Here is a 27,142-nt window from a genome sequence, read left to right as displayed (position 1 = left end):
GTTCCCAAGGACTAGATTGAATGGAGGTTTGCCAGACAGGGATGGTTATTGTTACAATTTTTCTCTACTGTTTTCTGATGGTTTTCTTTGCCTTTCCTTTCCGTTTTTTAAAAAAACAATTATTGCTTTAACTTCTTGGTGATTTTTAAGATTGTGGAAATTGCTTTGATTGGATTTATTCTTCAACTCTGCACATTCAGTGATACATCTCAAAAACTTAGTCTAAGTTCGAGATAACTTTCACCAAATGTGCAGAGCTGATTTTGATATTGCTGCTGCGGTCATATTCATGATTATGAAATTGATTGAATTGAAGTATGTTAAGCACAATTTGTTTTAATACTAAATTGCATTAAAATACTATAAAATACTAAAAATATAGTTTTTCACATCTTGGCAAGTTTTTTTTTGGACCTGTGATTACATTAATCGTTGAAAGTTAAACACAGTAGTGTGCCAACGGCAGGGACGGTTGGACTCCTTTGCGATGTCTGAGGTCTCTTTGTCCTGCCTATGTATTGTGTAATACAGTCTGTCTGCAATAAACACGTTTGGGTGCTAAATCCCTAGAAGGCCCTAACTGAATTCCATTGCTGTGAGGTTGGAGCTCTAGACTTAACCTCTTTCTAATGATCTGTCCCATGGAACTATTATCTTACGCAGGCTAACATCTTCCAGCATATACAGAGGAAAGATCTTCCCTGAGGCCATTGTCTCTATGTAGAGACAACATTCAAAAGTTTAATTAGGCAGGAGAGGCTTCTGCTCATTAAACTTCGTTGAGCGAGCTGACCACCAATATTCAGCGGCATTTAACTGCTGCTGAATATCTCTGCTAACCAGTCATCCCCTAACCAACTAAGGGGTCCAAGGTAATCGTCAGTGTACGCATGCTGATGATTACTGCCTGATTAATGTGTGAGACTTTACCGCTAAGTCAATGGGTGGCGGTTAGGTCTCAGGCCCAAAATGGACGCACGCCAATTGTTTTTTGCCGCACATCCATTTTCAGCCAAAAAAAGAGGCCTTTTTTGCAGGTGCGCTGAAAAATGGGCCTGCACACATCCAATACATGCATCTACACCAGCGCAGGTTTCAGTGCACCTTAGTAAAAGGACCCCTTAGTTAGGGATGAGCCAGGGTGGAATTAGGGAGGAGTGACAGCTTAGCTGGTTAGCGAGGATATTCTGCTAACCTATGAAGTAACCGCATAAAGTTAGAATAGCAAAAACGGTGTCCTAACTTGAAGCGCTAAGTTAACCAGATGCCAGTCTGAATATCTGCCAGTGCCCAGTTAATTTCGGGTCAGTGGACATACCTTGATAGTCAATGCTGGGAGCCACACATTCCCAGGTATTGAGTATCCACGATTAGGTCTGCAGTTTGCAAGCTGCTTACCACCACAGGCTGAATATTTCACTCATGTATATTTATCAATAACCCTGTGCAAGATGCTTTTACCCTCTCACAGTGCCATACAATCATTTCGTTATATTTTGTTTGTATTATGTGTATAAAACTGTGAATTATGCTACTCATTCTAAAACTGTTTGGACTATATATAGATAAAAGTTGCACACAACACCATGTGACACATACTTATATCTGATGGGGTATTTTTGAAAGAAATGAACTGCACTTGTTGAGTGATTGAACATGAATTGCAGTTTCCTTTTGAACTTCATTTGAGATAAGTATTTTTCATCGTGATTTGCTGATTTGGATGGAAAGGTAGATGAAGAGGTTTGCAATGAACTTGTTTGAGATTAACATGTTCCTTGGAGTGGATTTAATCAGCATGGGTCCCTGCTATGCTGGTTGTAGAAGCTAGAAGAATGGTCTAAGGTTTGGCAATTAAAATTCAATGCGAAGAAATGCAAAGTGATGCATTTAGGGAGTAGAAATCCACGGAGACGTATGTGTTAGGCGGTGAGAGTCTGATATGTACAGACGGGGAGAGGGATCTTGGGGTGATAGTATCTGAGGATCTGAAGGCAACAAAACAGTGTGACAAGGCGGTGGCCGTAGCTAGAAGATTGCTAGGCTGTATAGAGAGAGGTGTGACCAGCAGAAGAAAGGAGATGTTGATGCCCCTGTACAAGTCATTGGTGAGGCCCCACCTGGAGTATTGTGTTCAGTTTTGGAGGCCGTATCTTGCTAAGGATGTAAAAAGAATTGAAGCGGTGCAAAGAAAAGCTACAAAAATGGTATGGGATTTGCGCTACAAGACGTATGAGGAGAGACATGCTGACCTGAACGTGTATACCCTGGAGGAAAGGAGAACCAGGGGTGATATGATACAGATGTTCAAATATTTGAAAGGTATTAATCGGCAAACAAACCTTTTCTGGAGGTGGGAAGGCGGTAGAACTAGAGGACATGAAATGAGATTGTATGGGGGCAGAAAAATGTCAGGAAGTATTTTTTCACGAAGAGAGTGGTGGATGCCTTCCCGCGGGAGGTGGTGGAGATGAAAATGGTAACGGAATTCAAAAATGCATGGGATAAACATAAAGGAATCCTGTTCAGAAGGAATGGATCCTCAGAAGCTTAGCGGAGATTGGGTGGCAGCACCAGTGGTCAGAGGCGGGGCTAGTGCTGGGCAGACTTATACAGCCTGTGCCCTGAAAATGGCAGATACAAATCAAGGTCATGTATACACATAAAGTAGCACATATGAGTTTATCTTGATGGGCAGACTGGATGGACCGTACAGGTCTTTCTCTGTCATCATCTACTATGTTACCACGTTATAGGTTTCTTCATTTTTTGAGCTTTAGGAATAGATTTTTGTGTGATCCAATGATGCTTTGCCATTTGTATAACATGTTTACCACTGACGCTTGAAATCCAAGGGGGGTGATATTTAGATTGCAGGAGGGTGGTCAGCCCTGATATTCAATGCCGGGCTATTTCCAGTGACCAGCATTGAATATCCGGTTTATTTTTGTCCGGTTTAGACTTAACTGGTTAAGGGGTCCTTTTAGTAAGCTGCGGAAAACAGTGCCCTGTGGTAGCAGCAGGGGCTGTTTTTCCCACTCACCAGGGCCTCTTTTTACCGCAGCCAGGTACTTGGACATGGATTGGTCACAGTTGGAAATAGAATACTGTGCTTGATGGACCTTGCGTCTGTCCCAGCATGGCAATGCTTTTGTACTTATGGTATATAGTCGTTGCAAGGCACTGTCTTTGCTATAATCTGAAAAGCTAAATTAGATCAGCCCCTGCATCATTAGATAATGAGATATGTTAAAGCCATTGCTGAACATACTGAAAAAGTGTGCTGCTATTGATAAATGCAATAGTTCAAAGTCATAAAAATCTATATTGATAATCAGAATAAATGCACCATATTGGATTTAAGTGTGTTGTTTCCTCTGAGAGAAATGGAACATTTTTACATAGCTAATTTATCAGAACAGTATGTCACCTTTTCATTCAGCTTCATTATACAGAGCAGATACAGAGAGGCGTGTATAGTCAGGGCAGCAACAAATGAAAAACGGAAAAGCACAGTGAAACAAATCTAAAACAACAGATTTTCACCAGATGTGGTCTACGAAGTGTGTTGTTGGATGAAATTATTAGATGGTTATACAGTAACATATTCTCACTAATTTTCCAGAGACAGAGAGTAACAAGACTGGGATGGTGCATAGGTGCATGTGTTGGGCAACATATGCACCTTTTTAAATTAACCTCCCTGAAAGCTACCTGCAAAGTTATACCTGCTCCATGGCAGAAGTTCTACAATGAAGTGTCTTACATTTTATTATATGCAGGTGCTTCCTCTTTCTCTAGTTGGCTCACACAGTCTAAGTTTTGTACCTGGGATAGTGGAGGGCTAAGTGATTTCACCAGGGTCACAAGGGCCAAGAATAAAGGTTGAGAGGTGGTATGAATGACTTGGAGGACTGAGGTGAAGGTGAGAAGTAGTGTAAAAGGATGGGGGCACTATGAAGAGGTGAGAGAAGGAGAGAATGGGCTGCGGAAGTGGTGAAAGAGGTACTAGGAGGGACAGTTGAAGATAAAATACAGAAATAAGAGGCTAGAGGCAGGGAAGGAGATGAATAACAGTGGAGGAGCAAGGGCTAGTTAGAGGCAGAGAAAACTGAGGACTGGAAAAAATGGTGAGAACAAACATGAAAATCAGAGAATAAAAGACTGGGGAAGGAGTGAGACAGCATGGAGATGGACTGGGAAAGGGATGCTAGTGGCAGATAGAAAGCTGCTGGGTAGGTGAAAAAAAAGGAGACCGAGGACTAAAAGGTGAATGGGGTGAAAGGGGAAAAGGGAGGTTAAAATCTAGCAGCGGATGCATAGAGGCAGAAACAAAATGACAGAAAAAAATGGAAAGGAGGCTCTGAATAAAGTCTTAGGAGAAGACAAACATTTTTCCAACGTAATATACTTCTTAATGCTTCTTTTTGAAAACAATAGAAAAGTATTTCCAAATGAAGAATCATGGTTTTTGAGAAGGACTCTAAGGTCTTTATATAACACTTATCACAGCTTACAGCGATATGCATAGCTGAACTCAATTCTAGAGGAAATGGAACAATTTCCACATACTGAGATAACGAGTTTAATTTTGAGAACATGGACAAAAACAATGGGGATAATTGTATAAAGTGGGTGGTAACATTAACACACTGATTACACACATAAATGAATAGAATAATGGCATATATACACATATGTGTGCAGATACACAAGTAAATGCCAAAAATCCACCTAAGTGCTATTCTGTAAATATGTGCGTATCTTACATAGCACATATTGGACAGGTAGGTGTACACATAGGTGGAGTCAGGGCACAGCGTGAAGGGTAGAGAATTAACATATGGTATGGCTGACGAAAGTGCATGCATCTAAATTATAGGTGCGTATTTCACCGGTTGCACTAGTATTTTAAAAAGGAAGGCAGGCATCTACTTTTCCTTATATGTGCCATAGAGTCTCACTGTTATAGAATTACCCCCAATAAAGTGGGTGCCAACATTTGGGTGCCAAGTATGTGCACAAATGACTAGAGTACTGGGATATACATGCATATGTGTGCACATAGGGACTTAGATGTAAAAGTTCCGGCTACGCACTATTCTTTGAAAGGGCACCTAAATGCAATAGTGTGTAGTTTGAAGGTGGGTGTACACATGGGCAGAGTCTGGGCGGAGCATGGGTGAGGCATTTGAACGTTTTTCCCCAAAACGTCAAATCGCTATTTTTGAAACCAATTTTAAAAGTTTTTTCTATGCAGTTCATTTGAATTGAGTCCAAATCACAAAGGGGCGTGTCAGGGGCAGGATTTGGGTGTTCCTAACACTTGGATGTTTTTCTGTCATAATGGAACAAAACAAAAATATGCAGGGCTAAAAGTTAGATGATTTGGTCTAGATCTGTTTTAATAATGACTAAGTCACAAAAAGCTGCCCAAATGACCAAATAAACACTGGGAGGATTAAGGCATGACCCCCCCCTAATTCCCCAAGTGGTCACTGACCCCCTCCCACCCCCAAAATATAAAAGAAACAGTACATACCAGCCTCTTTGACAGCTTCAGATATTATGGCCAGTCCTATTGGAACAGCAAGCAGGTCCCTGGAGTAGCCTAGTGGTCAGTGCAGTACACTGTAGAGAAAGAGACCCAGGCCCATAATCCACTCTAGCTATTACACTTGTGGTGGAAAGTGTGAACCCTTCAAAACCTACCAAAAAACCTACTGTACCTACATATAGGTGGCAGTTGCAGGAATAAGGGCTATTATAGTTGGGTAAAGTAGGTTTTTGATTGGTTTTGGCGGGCTCCCCATACAATATAAGGGGGTAATGTTGAGATGTGTATCTGGGAGATTTTATGTGAAGTCCACTGCAGTGCCCCCTAGGGTGACCCACTGCTCTTCTGGAATGTCTGTGTGGCAAATCTTCTGACTCCCCCTACATCCCAATGGATTGATTTTGTGCGTTTTTCACTTGGACTTTTTTTTTTTTTTTTTCAAAAATGGTTCAAAAAGATAGATGCATTGAGCAGAACAACATCTAGTAAATGGCCATTTTAGGGGGGAAAAAAAGCTATTTTTGAACCTGAAAAAAACATCTCTGTTCGCTACTGGATTTTTGGACATTTTCTGTGAGATGTCCAAAGTTGGATTTAAATGTCATATCAAAAAATGCCACTCCATGTTATCCATGTTTTTCAACAATTGAGTTGCCTACTTTTCTTTATAGAACAGGTGCCACATAAGCACCCTGTTACAGAATTGCCCTCAGTCCCAAATCTGATGTCATTTTCCATTGCTTTGCAAATGGAAGTAAATGAACATGAAATGAGCCTCAGAATTTTCCCTGACTTCCCACTGGGGCTCGAACCATCTATAATTTTAGCTGTCTCTGCTATACACAGCCTTGGATGACTCTCTTCATAAAGATGGTTGCATGATGCACAGTTTAAGCATACCGTATTCTTATTGTGATGATGGTGAAGATGATTCTGTTATACTCATTATGCTTGAATGAATAATTTAATTCTCCGTCTACTTGCCTATATTTTATTTCAAGTACTTCAGAAGCCTGGGTACTATTGATTATGAGGACTATGATTCAATGCTCTATCAGATAAGATCACTGAATTCACCTCTCCTTGGAATCTGAATCTCCAAAGAGTGGGATGGTAGGCGAAATAAAGCTATATTGTTATAGTGTCCTTGCAGAAAGTACAGAACACGAAGCTGTACTTAAAAAACAGAACTCACAAAGTAATTTTTATTTATTTATTGAAATTTATTAACCATCTTTATGAAGAGCCATCCAAGGTTGTGTATAGCAGATACAGCTTAACTTAAAACAATTGAGTTTAACAGCAAAACAATAGTAAAATGACCAACTATATGCATAAATACAATCAATGAGGTAAACCTAGAGGTGGCAGATTGAATCCGATTGTAAAATTAACATGATGCAGTGTCAGAAATATAAACATTCAATAGCAATGTAGAGCGATCATATAACAGAAACAGGATAAATGTCAGCAGAATGCAAATGATACTGTAATAGGCATCATGGAAGAACATTTATATAACATAGATATGATACTCAGGATGTCAACACAATGCAAATGGAACACCCAAATAGGCATGCAGTAGAACATTCAAATAACATAGCTATGATGCTAACACTGCTCGTACAATACCATGAAACATGTCAAGAGGTAGCTGAGGGGGGCAGATGCAGTTGAAATATATAGATGGGGCAAGGTGGGTCAGGGCCGCCGAGAGACTGGGCTGGGCCCAGCCCCCCCCCCCCCCCCCCGAGGTCACCACCGCCGCTCCCCCCACCCCCCTCCATCCGCCACCGGGCCGGGCCCCCTGCATTGAAATCACAGCGACTCTCACCTCCGTGTGAAAGCGCAGCAGGCAGCAGGGCAGCAGATCTCCTCCCTTCGGCCCTCCTTCCCTCCTTGTGTCCCGCCCTTGCGGAAGTTACGTCAGACGAGGGCGGAACACAGGGAGGGAAGGAGGCCTGAAGGGAGGCGATCTGCTGCCCTGCTGCCTGTAGCGCTTTCACACGGAGGTGAGAGGCGCTGTGATTTCAATGCAGGGGGTCTGGCCCGGTGGCAGACAGTCGACGATGGAGGGCGGGTGGGACTGCGACGCCAGGCCCCCCCTTGGAGGCCCGGGCCAGGGGAATTTTGTCTCCCCTGCCCCCCCTCTCGGCGGCTATGAGGTGGGTACTAGTGTACAAAGTTATTTGGAGAAATGGATGGGTGGCAAGGCTGAAGGCAAATTGGGACTTGATTGGATAGACTTTCATCTATTCTCCCTAAGCTCCTTTTTAACATTAACTTCTATGTCCCTAAAGCATTTGCTTAATCAGCTTTAAAGGCACTTAGGGGCCCTTTTACTAAACAGTGGTAAGCCCACTGCGGACTTTTTACATGCCAATCCGAAACTACTGCCGTGCTACCCCATTTCCAGCGCTACAAAAATATGACTTATTTTTTTTAGCGCCAGAACTTAACCAGTGGTAATTGGGCAGCGCCATCTACTGCCCATTTACTGCCAGGTTAGCATAGGAGACCTTACCGCCATATCAATGGGTGGTGATAAGGGGTCCTCACCGAAATGGCCATGCAGGAAGTGGTTCACTTACCACATGACCATTTCTTTTTCCCCAAAATAGACAGTCTTTTACCCGCTGCGGTAAAAGGGAGCCTCCGCATGCGTCAAAAACATGCACTGAGGCTAGTGCAGTCCCCCTTTTACTGCAGCTTAGTAAAAGGATCCCTTAACTTCAATGTCCCAATGAGGCTGTTTCATTATTGATTATGGCTTCCTCAAAGGTCTAACAAGACCCATTTCACCATTGATTATGGCTTTCTCAGAGGTTTAATGAGGCCCATTTCATCACTGATTATGCTTCCTCAAGGTTTTTTTTAATTGCGTGCTGGATCAGCTTTGTTTGATTGTGTTCAGAAGCTGAGTTCAGCCTGCTTTTCATGGCAGCACATAATTGTTTTTGCTGCAATTTTTTAAAACAGAATTTAGGTGTGAACAGTATTTTAAATTATCACATGAGTATGAGCCAGGCATTCAATTAAAATAATATAATTTTTCTGGAGTTTTTTTAGACCAGTGATTGAAACTTGAACCAACAAAAAACAGATATTGGTCTGTTTGATTTAACAGGTTTATGAGGTTTTTTCCTCCATTTTTTGATTATCAATTTCCCAGTTTATTGGTCTACAGATCTTTTGTGGTGAATAGTATATTGAGCAGACCTGTGTACATCTATTTTTCAGATTAGTATTGAGTACTGGCACTTACACCATATATATCAAAATGGACTAAAATTAAGATGTATTATTTTACCAGTGACTTGTGCTCTTCAGCTTGGAAAAGAGACAGATGAGGGGAGATATGGTTGAGGTCTGCAAAATCCTGAGTGGTGTAGAATGAGTACAAGCAAACTGATTTTTTACTCGTTTCAAAAGTATAAAGACTAGGGGACACTGGAGGAAGTTACATGGAAATACTTTTATAGGAGAAAATATTTTTTTCACTCAACGAATAGTTAAGCTCTGGAACTCTTTGCCAGAGGATGTGGTAACAGCGGTTAGTGTATCTGTGTTTAAAAAAGGTTTGGACAAATTCCTGGAGGAAAAGTCCATAGACTGCTATTGAGACAGACATGGGAAGCAACTATTTGCCCTGGGATTTGTAGTATGCCACAATTTGGGTTTCTGCCAGGTACTTGTGACCTGGCTTGACCACTGTTTGGAAAACAGGATACTGGGCTAGATGGACCACTGGTCTGACCCAATATGGCTACTCTTATGTTCTTATGCTATTTTAGCACGGGTCCCATTTTATACAATGAGATCTAGTTACTAATAACCATTAATGGTTAAAAAAACATGTTTTAATGGTAGTCCATGTTGATATCTTCCCCCTTAAGTGTCATATTCCACAAAATTCCATTTATTAGAGCCAGGGGCATATCTGCGTGGGGCCCTACCGCCATCAACCCTCCCCCGCCGTCACCAACCTTTGCTGGCGGGGGACCCCAACCCCTGCCAGCCGAGGTCCGCTTCCTCCTGCCACTGCCTTTAAAAACATTCCTTCAGCTGGCGGGGGACCCCAACCTCCACCAGCCGAGCTGAAGGTCTTTGAAGTTCTTCTTCATCCTCATGCTGTTCAAAGCTGCATCCAGTTTCGGAGTCTGACGTTGCAGCACGTTGTACGTGCAGGACGTCAGACTCACAGTGAGTCTGACGTCCTGCACGGACAACGTGCTGTGATGTCAGACTCCGAAACTGGATGCAGCAGTTGAACAGCACGAGGACGAAGAAGAACTTCAAAGACCTTGGCTCAGCTGGTGGGGGTTGGGGTCCCCGCCAGTTGAAGGAATATTTTTAAAGGCAGCGGCAGGAGGAAGCAGACCTCGGCTGGCGAGGGTGGGGTCCCCCGCCAGCAAAGGTAGGCGACGGCGGCAGGGGGGGGCGGTGACGACGATGGCGGCGGCGGCAGGGGGGGGCTATAATGTGCCCCCTCATTCTGGCTCTGGCCCCCCCTGCCGCTGCAGTTCAGATACGCCTCTGATTAGAGCAGCCAGTTAAAGAGCCAAGCTCCTAAAAGCCATTTTAATCTTTTTTAAAGAACATTTTAAATCTTAGGGAATTAAGCACAAAATTGTCCTTCAATTACTCTTCTAAATCTTTGCCTAAATAATTAATTATATGAAAATAAAAATGTTATTTATTTATTTATTATACTTATTCATATAATTATTTATTTTTCTTATTTATAAGATCTCTCTACCCATATACCTCTTTAATTGTTTTAATCACCCTGGCTTGTGGCAACTTTTGATGCTTTATGTACCAGAGGTAGTGTTGGGAATTGTATAAGTGGTATGTGCCCAAAGTTAGGCCAGCTTATAGAATCACACCTAACTTTGGGCCCCTTTTATTTATTTATTTATTTATTTATTTATTTATTTATTTATTTATTTATGGTTCATTTGTATCCCACATTTTCCCACACATGCAGGCACAATGTGGCTTACAGAAAATTAGGAAAATTTACAATTTAAGAAAATATTGTAAGGTTGACAAAGAATAGACAAGGGGAGCAGTAGCTAACAATGGGGAACTAAGCAGGGTGGGGGATCGTGAAGGGAGTATCAAGCAGCAGAGTAGCTAGGTGAGTACGTTTTAACAAAGAAGTAAGTTTTCAGCAATTTTTTGAAGAGGATGTGGTCCATTTGCGTTTTGAGGTGCTGTGGAAGAGCATTCCAGTATTTAGGACACCAGTTTTACAGAGGTACGCTAGCATTTTTAACACCTGCATTAAATGCACGTGCGCTAAATGCTAGAGATACCCATATATTCCTACTGGTGTCTATAGTGTTTAGTGAACCCTAGTGCACCTTTGTAAAAGACCCCCTTTAGGCATGGCCATTTGCACCAACTGAAATGTAGTGCAAATGTACATGTCTAAAATTAGGTGCTTTCCCTCTTATAGAATATGCTAATTTTAGGAACATCCCCTTCCACCCGCGACCACTCCCTTTTTTTAACTCGCATGTAAAATTTAGGTGTGGATCCCATGCCTAAATTTACACACATATATTCCAATTAAATCTAATTAGTGCCAATAATTATTTATTTATTTATTTATTACTTATATCCCACATTTTCCCACTCATGCAGGCGCAATGTGGCTCACAGAGAATTAAATAAGAGTACAAACTTAATAGCTTAGTCAAGCATAAAGAAGTAGGTTGGAGGGAAGAAACTAACAACGTGAACTAGGTAGGGTAAGGGACAAGGGATACTTTAATCAACATGGCAAGTTGAGTGGTAAGTCTTAGCAAAGAGGAATGTCTTTAACAACTTCTTACTTGGTAGAAGCCAATTATCGGTGCTAATTAGCTCGTTTTTCAATTAAATTGCATGCACAATTTTTAGCAACTTTTATAGAATTAGGGTGCATGTGCCTTAGTCTAGGTGCTGTGTTACAGTACTACCCACTGTGTGCCTTTGGAAATTAACAAATAATAAATGTGACTGAATAGTAGTAGAATCTCTATTTGCAGTTCTGGGAAATTATAGACCGGTGAGTCTGACGTCGGTGCCGGGCAAGATGGTGGAGGCTATTATTAAGAATAAAATTGCAGAGCATATACAAAAACATGGACTGATGAGACAAAGTCAGCACGGATTTAGTGAAGGGAAGTCTTGCCTCACCAATCTAATGCATTTTTTTGAGGGGGTAAGCAAACATGTGGACAATGGGGAGCCGGTTGATATTGTATATCTGGATTTTCAGAAGGCGTTTGACAAAGTGCCGCACGAAAGACTCCTGAAGAAATTGCAGAGCCATGGAATCGGAGGTAGGGTATTATTATGGATTAAGAACTGGTTGAAAGATAGGAATAACTAGTGAGGTAATTAAATTCGCCGATGACACAAAATTATTCAGGGTCGTCAAGTCGCAGGAGGAATGTGAACGATTACAGGAGGACCTTGCGAGACTGGGAGAATGGGCGTGCAAGTGGCAGATGAAGTTCAATGTTGACAAGTGCAAAGTGATGCATGTGGGTAAGAGGAACCCGAATTATAGCTACGTCTTGCAAGGTTCCGCGTTAGGAGTTACGGATCAAGAAAGGGATCTGGGTGTCGTCGTCGATGATACGCTGAAACCTTCTGCTCAGTGTGCTGCTGCGGCTAGGAAAGCGAATAGAATGTTGGGTGTTATTAGGAAGGGTATGGAGTCCAGGTGTGCGGATGTTATAATGCCGTTGTATCGCTCCATGGTGCGACCGCACCTGGAGTATTGTGTTCAGTACTGGTCTCCGTATCTCAAAAAAGATATAGTAGAATTGGAAAAGGTACAGCGAAGGGCGACGAAAATGATAGTGGGGATGGGACGACTTTCCTATGAAGAGAGGCTGAGAAGGCTAGGGCTTTTCAGCTTGGAGAAGAGACGGCTGAGGGGAGATATGATAGAAGTGTATAAAATAATGAGTGGAATGGATCGGGTGGATGTGAAGCGACTGTTCACGCTATCCAAAAATACTAGGACTAGAGGGCATGAGTTGAAGCTACAGTGTGGTAAATTTAAAACGAATCGGAGAAAATTTTTCTTCACCCAACGTGTAATTAGACTCTGGAATTCGTTGCCGGAGAACGTGGTACGGGCGGTTAGCTTGACGGAGTTTAAAAAGGGGTTAGATAGATTCCTAAAGGACAAGTCCATAGACCGCTATTAAATGGACTTGGAAAAATTCCGCATTTTTAGGTATAACTTGTCTGGAATGTTTTTACGTTTGGAGAGCGTGCCAGGTGCCCTTGACCTGGATTGGCCACTGTCGGTGACAGGATGCTGGGCTAGATGGACCTTTGGTCTTTCCCAGTATGGCACTACTTATGTACTTATGTACTTATGCTCCTCATAAGTTAAGAACAAAGTAGTATGCCACCACAGTGCGGCACTCCATAAAGACTATGCTTGTAATTTCCTTCTGCACTGATCATGTTTCTTCTGGAATGAGTCAGGTGAATGTAGTGCAGTCATCATCCTGCCCAAGCTTTTAGCAAGACTTTTATGTTACCAAAAAAGAATGACAGAGGAAAAAAATAACAATTGCAGCACTCCATAATGTTCCAGAAATGATTAAACTGATGAAGAAAATCCACTACGGAACAGCACATCTTTCTTGAAACTGATTTCTCTGCTTACTCATAAGATTCATCAGAATTGTTGTTTCCTAAATTACAAGAGGAGCTGTGGTTAATTCACGCATCCTATGCAGAATTTGAACCCATGGTAGTCGGCGATTACAGAGGCACTGACCGCCATGGACAGAAAATTTCCCAGATATTCAACGTAAGGTCTAATTTGGGCATCAGCATTGAATACCTGGTTCTTGGGTACCCATTGAAAGTTATCTGGTGCAAGTATAAGAAATAAAGTGTTTTAGCAATTTATGGTCATCCTGCATACCTGGTGTTCCTCAAGCCATCTCCACCTTCCCACTGTCGTTCGTTTGAGACAATATTCAGGGCTTACCATGCTTGCAACGATTGCTTTAGATCAGTTGTAACCGGTCTAAAGCAAATGATATTTAGCGTCTAATGCACAAAGGGGTTCTGTGTTCTTTGTACCGTTCGCCATAGCAGCTACTGATAATCCAATACAAATGTATTACAAGCAGCTCATTAGTACTAAAATGAGCACTCCAAGCGATGCACAGACGTTTCCATGTGATGCACAGAAAGGAGCACCTACCTTTAACATGCAAATTTTTCTGGCAGGTCTGGAGCTGTCAATGTACAGGGAGGACCTGGTGGAGCAGTCTGCTTGCACTACAGGTTGCTGGATATAGAGTACTTGTGTTAAATAGCCCAGCCCTGGGCAGACAAGGGCTAGCAAATGTAAGCAAAGCAAACCCCCCTCCCCCTCCCCATCCCACAAACCCCTACTTTAATTAAGCAAATAATTCACAGACAAAGCAACTTACACCCCTTGCCCCTTCCCCCAAATTTTTAAGTTACTGTAACTGTTTTGCAATAGCCTTTTAAATGAAATAAACAAGTTTACACACAGAAACATTTTTTTATGTTTTAGCTGGTCATGTGCGCCATTGAAGTGGAAAGCCAAGTAGGAAAAAGCACCTAGCACATGTGCAGAACATCAACACTTACCAAGAGACTGTTCTGTGCATGTGCTAGGTGCTTTCCTTACCGAGCTGCAAAAGAATTTCCATGCATCTCATTTGCATGCAATTTCTTTTGTGCATCGGTCACTGTTTCAAAATTGCTAAGTTCACCGGCAGATAGAAATGTGCATGGTGTTTAACGGCAACTTTTGTGCATCAGATCCTCAGTGCGGTGCCCAGATAAAGTTAGCACAGCCTTTTTACTGCCATAATTTTATCCAGGCACGTACTGCCGCTAGCTGGGTAAGTCCTGGCTATGCCCTTACTCCATCTCTCCAGACCACTCTCACTTGAGTCGGATAGTGATGATATTTCTACCTGGCTAAATCCCACTTAAAATTTACCCCATTGTTTTTCGGCACATTTTGGGAGGCTCTGTCCATCTCTCTGTCTGTTTGTCCATTCGTCTGTAGGTGTTGGTTTCATTGTCATGCACAAACAAATCCAGACATATGGATACAGAGAAAAGCAGACGTGGTGTTCTGCAGTGGATTAGCCATGGGTGGGTCCAGGTGGGCAAGGACTCACCAGTTTTGAGCTCAGGCTTACTCAGCAGCAGCACATCTTTGCGGTAACTGGTGGGAATCCCCAAACCTCGGCAGTTAAAGACCACCTCCAAAGGTGCCCTGAACTCCCTGCTGCCAATGCATCTGAGCCTGTGCGGTGTGCTGCTGTGAGAAGCTGAGGAATGCCTGCCTCTGACTGCTAAGCTTGGCAGCAGGAATTCTGGGCACCTTTGGAGGAGGTCCTTATCTGGTGGGGCTTGGGGATCCCCACCAGCTCAGGTATTTTTATTTTGAGTTGGTGGGGTGCTGTGGTTTGGGAGGGGGTAGAGAGTGCAGGTGGGAGAGACTGGGGGCAGAAAGGACATTTCATGTCCACCCATTTTTCCTGAATGCCCCCAAAATTTGTAGCTATGCTACTGGTGTGCTGACAGGAAGATCAAGCCCCAGCCACCTGAAGATTATAGGGGACTGTGGCAGGAAAGTAGTTCTGTGGAGTCTCAAGCCCCATCACTCAAAAGCTGAAGAAAACCTACAGTAGTGATGATTCAGTCTTAGGTGTACTCTGGTGAGCCACCCCCCCCCCCCCCCCACACACACACACAGACAAGTGTGCACATACACACACACACACACACACACTAAAGAGACTAAAGAGAAGGCTGATTCCACAGTGAAACACATAGCAGTGGGCCTGCAGGGACCTAACTGTTGATGACTAAAGAGCAGCTGGTTTCTACAGCAACTAATGGGAGGAAGCTAGTGAGAACTGGACCCCAGCTGGCTGAAAAAAAGGTCAATTGCAAAAGTGGCACACGTGGGAAAGTACCAACATAAAATCATAACATTACGAGTGGTGTGGAAAAAGTAAGTAGGGAATGATTGTTTACCCTTTCAACAGTACTAAGTGGGGGAGGAGTTACTAACATTTTATGCAGCTTGTTTTACCACAAGGGTCATTAACCTGTGGTAACACAACTTATGATAAACCTTGCAAGCTGCATTATTATGCTCTCCAGGAGCAATGGGAAACTGACAAAAACCTGATACTCCTTGGGAGCCTTTCTTAATGGCACCAGTGATCCCTAGAGGTAATTTCACACTGCTAACACTGTGATCTTGGTACCATTTTTGCACTGATGACTAAGAGCAGGAGTAACTAGGGATCTTTCCTGCTCCCACTACAGACTAAGGATGCCCAGTAAAGACTGGGGCAAAGAAATAATATAGTTTTTCAGCTATTATCTTACTCTTATCCTCCCTGAGTACTCCTTTCAGTTCGTGGTTCGTGGTTGTCTAGTTCGTCCAGATACCTCACAGGCTTTGTTCTTTGGATGTACTTGAAAATGTTTTTTGTATTATTTCTTGCCTGTACAGGAAGCTTCCTTTCAAAATCTCTCTCGGCCTGCCTTATTATTGATTATATTTAATTTGCCAATGCTTGTGTCCATCCCTATTTTCTTCTATAGGGTTTGCTTTCCATTTTCTGAAAGATAACTTTTTAACTTTCACTGCCTATTTCACCTCAACATTAAACTGCTCTGGTCATCATTTGACCTTCTTTTAATCATTAATAAGGGGAATATATTTTATCTGAGCTTCCAAATTAATCATCCTATATAATAATTCTCACCTCCAACGTTCTAATGGGCCTGCCTGTGTCCGTGGCTCCTTCGGAGTTACTGACTCTGAGCTAAGCTCCAAAGCCAGGCTGACGTCACCGGAAAGGAGACACCAGATTGGCTGCGACATAAAGAGCAGGAGCCCCCCCCCACATCGCGCATCACCAAAGCCCCCCCCCTCGGCACACCAACCCCCCTCTCTCTCCCCTACAGTTCAAGGCCCCCTCACGCCCCTCCCACCGAGTTACAGACTCCCCACTCCCTCAGATTTCAACACCCCCCCTCCGCATTACTGACCCCGGACCCTCTGCCATGACCCTCTCAACCCCCCATTCCCGCCGAAAACCCTCCCCCGCCACCGTCGCGTACCTGTGCTGATGGGGGACCCCAACCCCCAATAGCCGAAGTCCTCTTCTTGGCTGCCGCGGCGTTGCTTGCTGAATGATCTGATCAAGTTTCTGTGAGTGCGAGAAGAGGACCGGCTGTCGAGGATTGGGGTCCCCAGTCAGCTCAGGTATGCGACGGCGGCAGGGGAGGGTTTTCAGCAGAAACGGGGGGGTTGAGTGGGTCGCGGCAGGGGGGTCTAGGGGTCAGTAACGCGGAGGGGGTGTGTTGAAATTGGAGGGAGGGGGAATCTGGAACTTGGTGGGAGGGGCATGAGGGGGCCTTGAACTGGAAGGGAGGGAGGAAGGGAGGGGGGTCTGGAACTCGGAAGGAAGGGAGGGAGGGAGGGGGCGTGGGTCTCGGAGGGGACAGAGCGAGACAGCGAGGCATGGCGGGGGATTACCTTGCTAGCGCCCATTTCATTGCCTACCGAAACGGGCCTTACTAGTTTTAAATAATGTCCATGCATCTTTCAAACTTTTGACCTTGACAACCACTTCTTTTAGTTTTATTTCCTAATTTCATGTGTCACTGAGGGGCATAATCGAACAGGGCACCCAAGTTTTCATGAGCGCGTCCTCGCAGGACGGCCCTGCAAAGGGGCGGGGAAACCCGCATTATCGAACCAAGATAGGCGTCCATCTTTTGTTTTGATAATATGGTCAGGAACGCCCAAATCTCAACATTTAGGTTGACCTTAGAGATGGTCGACCTAAATGTTTTGATGGTCAACCTTAGAGATGGTCATCCCCGGTTTTCGGCCATAATAGAAACCGAGGATGCCCATCTCAAAAACGACCAAATCCAAGCCCTTTGGTCGTAGGAGGAGTCAGCATTCATAGTGCACTGGTCCCCCTGACATGCCAGGACACCAACCGGGCACCCTAGATGGCACTGCAGTGGACTTCACAAATTGCTCCCAGGTGCATAGCTCCCTTATCTTGGGTGCTGAACCCCCCCAAACCCACTCCCCACAACTGTACACCACTATCATAGCCCTAAGGGGTGAAGGGGGCACCTACATGTGGGTACAGTGGGTTTCGGGTGGGTTTTGGAGGGCTCACATTTACCACCACAAGTGTAACAGGTAGGGGCCTGGGTCCGCCTGCCTGAAGTGCACTGCAGTACCCACTAAAACTGCTCCTAATAACATTTTGGCTCTGCAATTTACTCCTGCTTATTTGGACTTCTGTCTCAATTAGAATTGACTTTTACTTGAGATATAACCTCATAAACCTTCATTTGAATTCTGCCCATCACCAGATTTTACCCACACCATCTCACTCAGCCATCTATGGCAGTCTTCTTTTCTGACATATCTGGACTATAGTTGCACCAAGGCCCAAGCAGGAAATGTGTACTTGAACCAGCCAGTAGGTGTCACTGTTGCACAAGGACTGGAACTGTCTCCCTTCATGGTCTTGTAAACATCTCCTTAACATCTCCATCTCCAGTTACTTGAGGAATGGAAGTTGTACTAATGGTTTTCAAATCTCCTGCATAACCGTTAGTGTCCCAATATTTATTAAGAATACAGCTATTATTTATTGCCAAGCATTTATTGATAATATAACACAATTTTCATGGCTCTAACCATAATTGTTATTCTTAGAAAAGGCAGTCAAATTCCTTTCTGAAACACTACTATATGGCATTTGTGAGTTGAACTCTCGGTATTCATTTCTTGTCTCTACCTTCTCACCTCCATATCATTGTAGAATAAGAAAGATAAGGCCTTGTAAAACTGCTTCTTAAAGGTGAGATGACACCTTTAAGAAGCAGTTTTACTTTCTGTGGAAGGTAGAAAGATGTAGCTGGTAAATACAGGAGACTGAAAAGGTCAAAATATAGAAGCATACAAAACCAAAGTCTTACATTTATTTATTTTATTTTGTTGCATTTGTATCCCACATTTTCCCACCTATTTGCGGGCTCAGTGTGGCTTACAATACATTGTAAATGATGGAAATACGATTTGTTACAACTCAGTTATGGATTACATTATGAGAAGTTATGCGGAGACAAAGTCAAAGTATCATTAAGGGAATAGGACCGAGGAAAAGAACAATGGAACAGTGGAAAGAGACAGCGGGAAACTGATTGGGTAATAGAACATTAGCAAAAGAACATTTGGTATAACATTTTCTGTGAGTAACGGTATAAATGTGATAAAATTATGGGTGATGAGAATTCAGAAGAGAATGTATTGGTGTATTTCTGAAACAGTGAGTGTGGACTTCATGTGTTTTAATCCTTACAATAAATTTTGTCAAAGAGATGGGTCTTCAATAGTTTGCAGAAGTTGGTTAGTTCGTGGATCGTTTTCAAGTTGCGTGGTAGTATATTCCAGAATTGCGTGCTCATGTAGGAAAAGGTTGATGCGTGTAGCGCCTTGTACTTTATGCCTTTGCAATTAGGGAAGTGGAGGTTGAGGAAAGTTCGAGATGATCTTTTAGCGTTTCTGGGTGGTAGGTCTATTAAGTCAGACATGTAGGCTGGGGCTTCACCATGAATAATTTTGTGGACTAGTGTGCATACTTTAAAAGTGATGCGTTCCTTAAGTGGGAGCCAGTGTAGCTTCTCTCGTAAGGGTTTTGCACTTTCGTATTTTGGTTTTCCGAAGATGAGTCTGGCTGCTGTGTTCTGGGCTGTTTGAAGTTTCCTCAGTATTTGCTCTTTACAACTTGCGTATAGTGAATTGCAGTAATCCAGATGGCTGAGTACGAGGGATTGTACTAGGTTGCGAAAGACGGATCTTGGGAAGAATGGTCTTGGGAAGAATGGTCTGATGATTATTCTTAATCATCAGATTAAGGGGTCCTTTTAGTGTGAGCACATCTTTTGGGCATGCGCTGGGACACTTTTTACCACGGCTGGGAAAAAGGCAATTTTTTAAATTGGGCAGGAAATGGGCGTGTGCAAGAATTAAAACTAGCACGAGCCTATTTATGGCCTGAGCCCTTACTGCCAGCCATTGACTTAGCGGTAAGGGCTCACGTGCTACCCGTGTGGTAATCATGCAGCGCATGCCAACATGGCCATGCTGCCGATTACTACCAGGAATGCCCCCGCAGTAGAAAATAGAAAAAAAAATTTCTACCCGGGATTCGGCGCAAGCCAAACTTAGAATTACCATCGGGTGCACGCGCTACCCTAGAAGTAGTGCCAATTTGGTGCACACTATCCATGCGTTAGCCCTCCCATGGGTTTGTAAAAGGGCCCCTGTGTATTTAAACATTGACTACTTTCCCATTCTAGAAAAAAAATACAAGTTACATTAATCTACAGTGTGAAAAAAGCAATCTACACAGAATATTGATCAGAGATACTATTTCAATGACATGAATTGTCACAATAATTTTTTTTTGTGAGAGACATAGCAATACTTCTGGAAAAAAAAGCATATCATATTGTGTAACCATTAAAATAAGTAGAGTTCCTTGTAAACATTAAAATCAGTAGATTTCCATGTTTAGAGATGTGATTTAAATGTTGTAATCATTGTAAACAATGTTTACTGATAAAGAATGCAATTACTATTTACATTAGATTTGGAGGTAAGTTGCTTGCGTTTTTGATGTCCATGAACGATCATCAATCAGATAGGAACAATCACCTAGCTAAATAGAATGAAATAAGACCAGTAGTGCATCAAGTTCAGTCTTCTTCTGATACATTATGGAAATCTCCAAATGATAATCCAGATGAAGGCACAGCACAGTAACATAATGGATGACAGCAGATAAAAATCAAAATGGCTCATCTGGTCTGCCCAGTTAATTTATTTATTTATTAGTAACATTTGTACCCTGCACTATCCCACTCAACAGCAGGCTCAATGCGGCTTACATAGTATAACGGGTTAACAAAATGATAAAGAATGGTTCAATATGGCTTACGTGGAGGGGCATAATCGAACGGAAACGCCTATCTCCATGGGCGTTTATCTCCGAGAACGGGTCTGTGAAGGGGCGGGCCGAACCGTATATTCAAAAAAATGGATGTTATTGAGCTGGGCGTTTGTTTTTTTTAGCGATAATGGAAACTAAAAACACCCAGCTCAAAAACATCCTAATCCAAGCCATTTGGTCGTGGGAGGGGCCAGGATTAGTAGTACTCTCGCCCCCCTGATATGCCAGGACACCAACTGGGCACCCTAGATCAGTGCGGTGGACTTCAGAAGAAGCTCCCACATGCATAGCTCCCTTACCACGGGTGCTGAGCTCCCAACCCCCTCCCCCAAAACCCACTACCCACAAATGTACAACACTACCATAGCTCTTAGGGGTGAAGGGGGCACCTACATGTGGGTACAGTGGGTTTTGGAGGCCTCCCATTTACCAGCACAAGTGTTGCAGGTGGGGGGGGGGATGGGCCTGGGTCCACCTGGCTGAAGTGCACTGCGGTACCCACTAAAAGTGCTCCAGGGACCTGCATACACGCAGGCCTTTAGGACTGGTTGCTGCTATATAACATTGGCACACCAGTTGACACCTGAAGACTAATCTCTCCAAAAACTTCCTTTATTGGAATAATCGCATTTACTCACAGTTAACTGCAGATCAGAGGTTGTGCCCCACTGGCAACGAGTCTCCCTGGTACTGAGATTAGCAGTAGGTCAGAGCTGGCAGAATGCTGTACAATGCCCTCTTTCAGCCACATTCAAGGTAAGAACTAAGTTCTGTAACGTGGCTAACACAGGAAAGGGTACTAAAACTGGCTTACAAAAATGGCCACTACCGCATGGACTACAACAGGAAACACAAAAGGGCACACTCTGACCCAGTAGGCAGGGGGAAAAGCACCATGGGAGAAGAGCCTACCAACTACCAACATCGTGAGACTGAAACACAAGCTAATGAAATCACGGAGCCCAATACCCTACACCCACCACAATGCAATGCTGATGTACTACTACTACTACTATTTAGCATTTCTATAGCGCTACAAGGCGTACGCAGCGCTGCACAAACATAGAAGAAAGACAGTCTCTGCTCAAAGAGCTTACAATCTAATAGACAAAAAATAAAGTAAGCAAATCAAATCAATTAATGTGTACAGGAAGGAGGAGAGGAGGGTAGGTGGAGGCGAGTGGTTACAAGTGGTTACGAGTCAAAAGCAATGTTAAAGAGGTGGGCTTTCAGTCTAGATTTAAAGATGGCCAAGGATGGGGCAAGATGTAGGGGCTCAGGAAGTTTATTCCAGGCGTAGGGTGCAGCGAGACAGAAGGCGCGAAGTCTAGAGTTGGCAGTAGTGGAGAAGGGAACAGGGAGCAGAGTGCACGGGAAGGGGTGTAGGGAAGGACGAGTGTGGAGAGATACTGGGGAGCAGCTGAGTGAGTACATTTATAGGTTAGTAGAAGAAGTTTGAACAGGATGCAAAAACGGATAGGGAGCCAGTGAAGCGACTTGACCCTGTACTGCTCCCGAGAGCCACATCTGACCCAGGGAAAGGCTGTGAGAGGATCGAACACATTCTGCTGTCATGAAGGTGGGTACGGCATTTGAGGCTGGCATACAGGCTGGAAAAAAAGTTTTTAAAGTGGGGTTTTTTTGGTGGGAGGGGGTTAGTGACCACTGGGGGAGTCCGGGGAGGTCATCCCCGATTCCCTCCAGTGGTCATCTGGGCAGTTGGAGCACTTTTTTGGGACTTGTTCGTGAAAAAAAAGGGTCCAAAAAAAATGACCCAAAATCACGGTCAAAACGCCTTTTTTTTTTTCGATTATCAGCTAAAGACGCCCATCTCTCCTCGGCTGATAACCACGCCCCAGTTCCGCCTCCACCACGCCTCCAACACGCCCCTGTCAACTTTATTCGTTTCCGCGACGGAGTGCAGTTGGAAACACCCAAAATCGGCTTTCGATTATACCGATTTGGGCGCCTTTGCGAGACAAACGTCTATCTCCCGATTTAGGTCGCACTATAGGCGTTTTTCTCTTTCGAAAATAAGCTGGATAGTAAAACAGGATAACAAATTGACATATAGTTATTATAAAAACATATAGTTATTATAGGGAAAATGTAGGGGAGGGGTAAAAAGAAGGATATAATAGATTGTGTGGAGGTGGGTAAAAAAGGAGTATGTTAAAGGAATAATAGATTAAGATTAGATTCATGCACTTGTCTTGACAGGCATAGGAGTTCCCACATGCAACCTAACACCAACTTCTTCATCTCTCACTCAAATTTCCACCTCTCATCACCATTTCATGTTCTCTCCAGCATGACAAAATCCAAAAATAATTCTCCACCATCCCTGCCGTTCCAGGCCCTTCCATCCAGCTTTGCATCCAATAAGGTCATGACTTAAGTCAGCACCTAGGCCCCCATCCATGTTAAAATTGTCTCCTCATACTCATTGAAATTTAGGTTTACTTTGTCCCTCTATGAATGTCCCCAGCTTTTTTGAAGACCCAGTACAACTTTACAACTGCTTTCAGAACTGTATCAGTTGCTCTGTACAGGTTGACCCACTGTGCCCTTGGAAGCTCAAAGTTAGATGTTGCTACAGAAAGCAAAACACTTGTGCAAACTTATTAAATTGGTGCTCTTGGTAATTAGTTACTGAAGAAAACAACAGATAATTGAAGTTGCTGAGTACAAAAGTGGGTGGTCTTCAGCATCCTCTTTGTTCCTGCACATTTTTGTTCTTTATCTCTCTCAAATGTCAGTGCTATGGTAACATCTTACTTCATTATATATGAGAGAAAAATAAGGGTTATTGATAGAATACGCAAGTTTCAATTTACTGTGCTTTGGTAACCTCATTTCACAATAAGGACTAAATTCTGTAAATAGCGGTGAAAAATGTGTAAGCGCTATTCTATAAACAGCGCTCAAAGATAGGCACCATTTATAGAATAGTGCTTACGCCAGGATCTGTGACTATATATAGTCACAAGGATTTATAACAACTGAACCCTGGTATAAATCCTCATGCCTAAATTAGGCATGGGTTCCCCTTATTCGATAAAAACAAGCCCCCTTTTGGATCCATGTGTAAAATGTATGCGCTGATCCCGACACCTAACTTCACACATATAAATTCAAATTAATTCCAATTAGCACCAATAATTGATTGGGCACAATGATCGGCACTAATTGACTCATTATTCAATTTAATTGTGTACGCAAATTGGGTGCGGGCCCAAATTTGTGTGTGCGATTCTTAACACTATATATAGAATTCAGGGATAAATGTACAAGTGGTAAGCATGAAGGGTATTACTAGGGGAACAATATTGGCTTAAAGTGTCACTGTTCTTCATTATCCAAGAAATGTAAATAAAACTAACTTAAATAATTCCTTGTTAGAGGGCAATTTTGCTCCAAAACATCCTTGTCTACTGAATCAAAATCTTGAGCAGAATACAATTCTAAGTTAGTACCAACTTTAGCAAAACTCCTACTGTCTCTCTCTTTGTTCTACCATGACAGATTTGCACATTATTCAATCTCATGTCAGTCAGACACAAATGCCCAGTATACTTTAGCTCAAACAATGATGGCTTTCTGTGATTCATTAACTCCTCTGTACCCTACAGGTAATAGGCATTTATACTCTTTTCTTTATGATCTGGTCAAGTAATGAGCCAGAAAAATAGAAACATAACCTGTGGGGATATTCAGAAGGATGAAATTTGAGTTGAGCTGTTACAATTGGGCAAAAAAAGAGGTAAATAATTAATATAAAGAATTGGCTGTAAATCATTGCTTCATGAATGTTTCACTTGGCCAAAATACTGGTGACTGAAATTTGACATGTGGAGGACAATTCCATAGAGAAGCCTATCTGGATTCTATTCTATAAAGAAAAGTAGGTGGCTAATTTTTTTTAAATATAGAATACTAGTGTAACAGGTAAACTGTAAGTGCATAATTTAGGCATGACCACTTATACCAGCCATAGAGCTAGTGTAACTGCTCATGTCTAGATTGCTGAAGAAACAAATATAAATTATGGGATTTTAGAATTCACACATGTAACTGTGCAATCTCCCCCCGATATTCAAAACCATTTAATCAGCCAGGAATGGCACGTGGAGAGGCATAATCGAACGGCGCCGGCCAAACCGTATTTTCAAAATGAGATAGCTGGCTATCTTTTGTTTCGATAATACAGTTGGAGCCAGCCAAATGTCAGCATTTGGGCCGGCTTTATAGATAGCCGGCATCAGTTTCCGGCGATAATGGAAGCTATTGCCGGCAATCTCAAAGCCGGCCAAATCCAAGGCATTTGGTCATGGGAGGAGCCAGCATTTGTAGTGCACTGGTGCCCCTGACATGCCAGGACACCAACCGGGCACTCTAGGAGGCACTGCAGTGGACTTCAAAAATTGCTCCCAGGTGCATAGTTCCCTTACCTTGGGTGCTGAGCCCCCCAAATCCCCCCAAAACCCACTCCACACAACTGTACACCACTATCATAGCCCTAAGGGGTGAAGGGGGGCACCTAAATGTGGGTACAGTGGGTTTTGGGGGGGGGGGGTTGGAGGGCTCTACATTAACCACCACAAGTGTAACAGGTAGGGGGGGATGGGCCTGGGTCCACCTGCCTGACGTTCACTCCACCCACTAAAAACTGCTCCAGGGACCTGCATACTGCTGCCAGGGAGCTTGGTATGACATTTGAGGCTGGCATACAGGCTGGCAAAAAAATATTTTTTGGGGGGTGGGAGGGGGTTGATGACCACTGGGGAAGTAAGGGGAGGTGATCACCGATTTCCTCCGGTGGTCATCTGGTCAGTTGGGGCACCTTTTTGAAGCTTGGTCATGAAAAAAAAGGGACCAAGTGAAGCCGGCGAAATGCTTGTCAGGGCTGGCTTTCTTTTTTCCATTATCGGGTGAAGCCGGCCATCTCATAACCACGCCCCCGTTCCGCCTTCTGTACCCTGCCAAAACGCTCCCTTGAAGTATGGCCGGCTCTGCGATGGAAAGCAGTTGGCGCCGGCCAAAATCAGCTTTCGATTATACCGATTTGGCCGGGTTCAGGAGATCGCTGGCCATCTCCCGATTTGTGTCGGAAGATGGCCGGCGATCTCCTTTGAAAATAAGCAGGATAGCCAGTTAAATGGCACTTATCCAGCTATCCGTTGAATATTGTCAGTTAGCGGCTTGTAAATAGCTGGTTATATCAACGACATAACCAATTTCCGCAAATCTCTGAAAACCTATCTGTTCAACAAGGCCTATCACGAGAACCCATAGATTAATTATACACTTCAGCACTCCACCCTTACTCTGAAAATCAAAATTCTATAACAGTTTGCCTAGATCTTTCATGTCATCCTCGATCTCTTTGCAACAACAATTGTATCTTCTACCCTGGAATGGCGATACCATAACAGGTCTTTGTAAGCCACATTGAGCCTGCAAATAGGTGGGAAAATGTGGGATACAAGTGCAATAAATAAATAAATATCGCATGATATTACCAGCTATCCACCAATTTTCAGCACGAGTTTGGTGGCTATATAACGCAGAAGACAGGGTCCAAATTTTTACATAGCATTGTGAGTCTGCATTATATTGGGTCTCTGTTACCCGCACCAGCACCTGCACTCCAGTTCAGTAAAAGGCTGCACATTTCATTGAAAAATCAAATGAACTTTATTAAACATCATATCCACATATTAAAAGTGAATGTGGTCACAGCACAGAAAACACAGGCTAACATTAACATCCTGGTTTAGTAAATGAGTCCAAAGTTGACTGTTTTGATGTTTCTCATTCTTCCGTTTTGCACTTGCAATAATCAAATTCAAATGAAGAATATGAATCATGTCCACATTTTCAGATTGCAGCCATTGAAGAACAGTATCCATTGCCGCTAACACCAATATAAGTTTTGGTGGTGGAGAGTCATCATCACCACTGCTGTCCTGAGATTGTTTTTTGGGAGGTAACTGACCTTAGTTTCCCCATCACTGCTGATAACATATTCTTCCGAGGGATGGGATGGGCAGTTGTCCAGTAGCAGAAGTGCTTTAGGTTTCAACTTTTTCTTTCTTAAATGTGTACACATGGATGGCACAAAAAGATTGTGAAACCACTCCTCAAAAATGTTGACAGTCATCCATGCATTTTTACTGTGATGATAAGAAAATGCTAGCATTTGTAAGTTTTTGTGGTGGAAACACCGGGGGGACCTCAATTTCCCTGTGCATAGCAGTTTTACTTTGTGTGTGCCAGTCTTATTGACACATAACAGCAAAGTCAGTCTGTCTTTCATCAATCTGTGCCTTTTGTTCCTCAGACCAACTGGTTAAGCAACTTTCTGATGCCATGCCCCTTTTCAAATCGGGTAAGCCAGGTCTTACTTGCATTAAATTCCTTTTCATCTGCATGTAGCCCACACTGTTGGTCTAGTTCCTTTTTCAGTTTTTCTGCTTGACCCCTGATTATTTCTCCAGAG

This window comes from Microcaecilia unicolor, chromosome 4 (genome assembly GCF_901765095.1).
Source record: "Microcaecilia unicolor chromosome 4, aMicUni1.1, whole genome shotgun sequence".
Taxonomy (NCBI): domain Eukaryota; kingdom Metazoa; phylum Chordata; class Amphibia; order Gymnophiona; family Siphonopidae; genus Microcaecilia; species Microcaecilia unicolor.
This window is presented reverse-complemented; position numbering follows the sequence as displayed.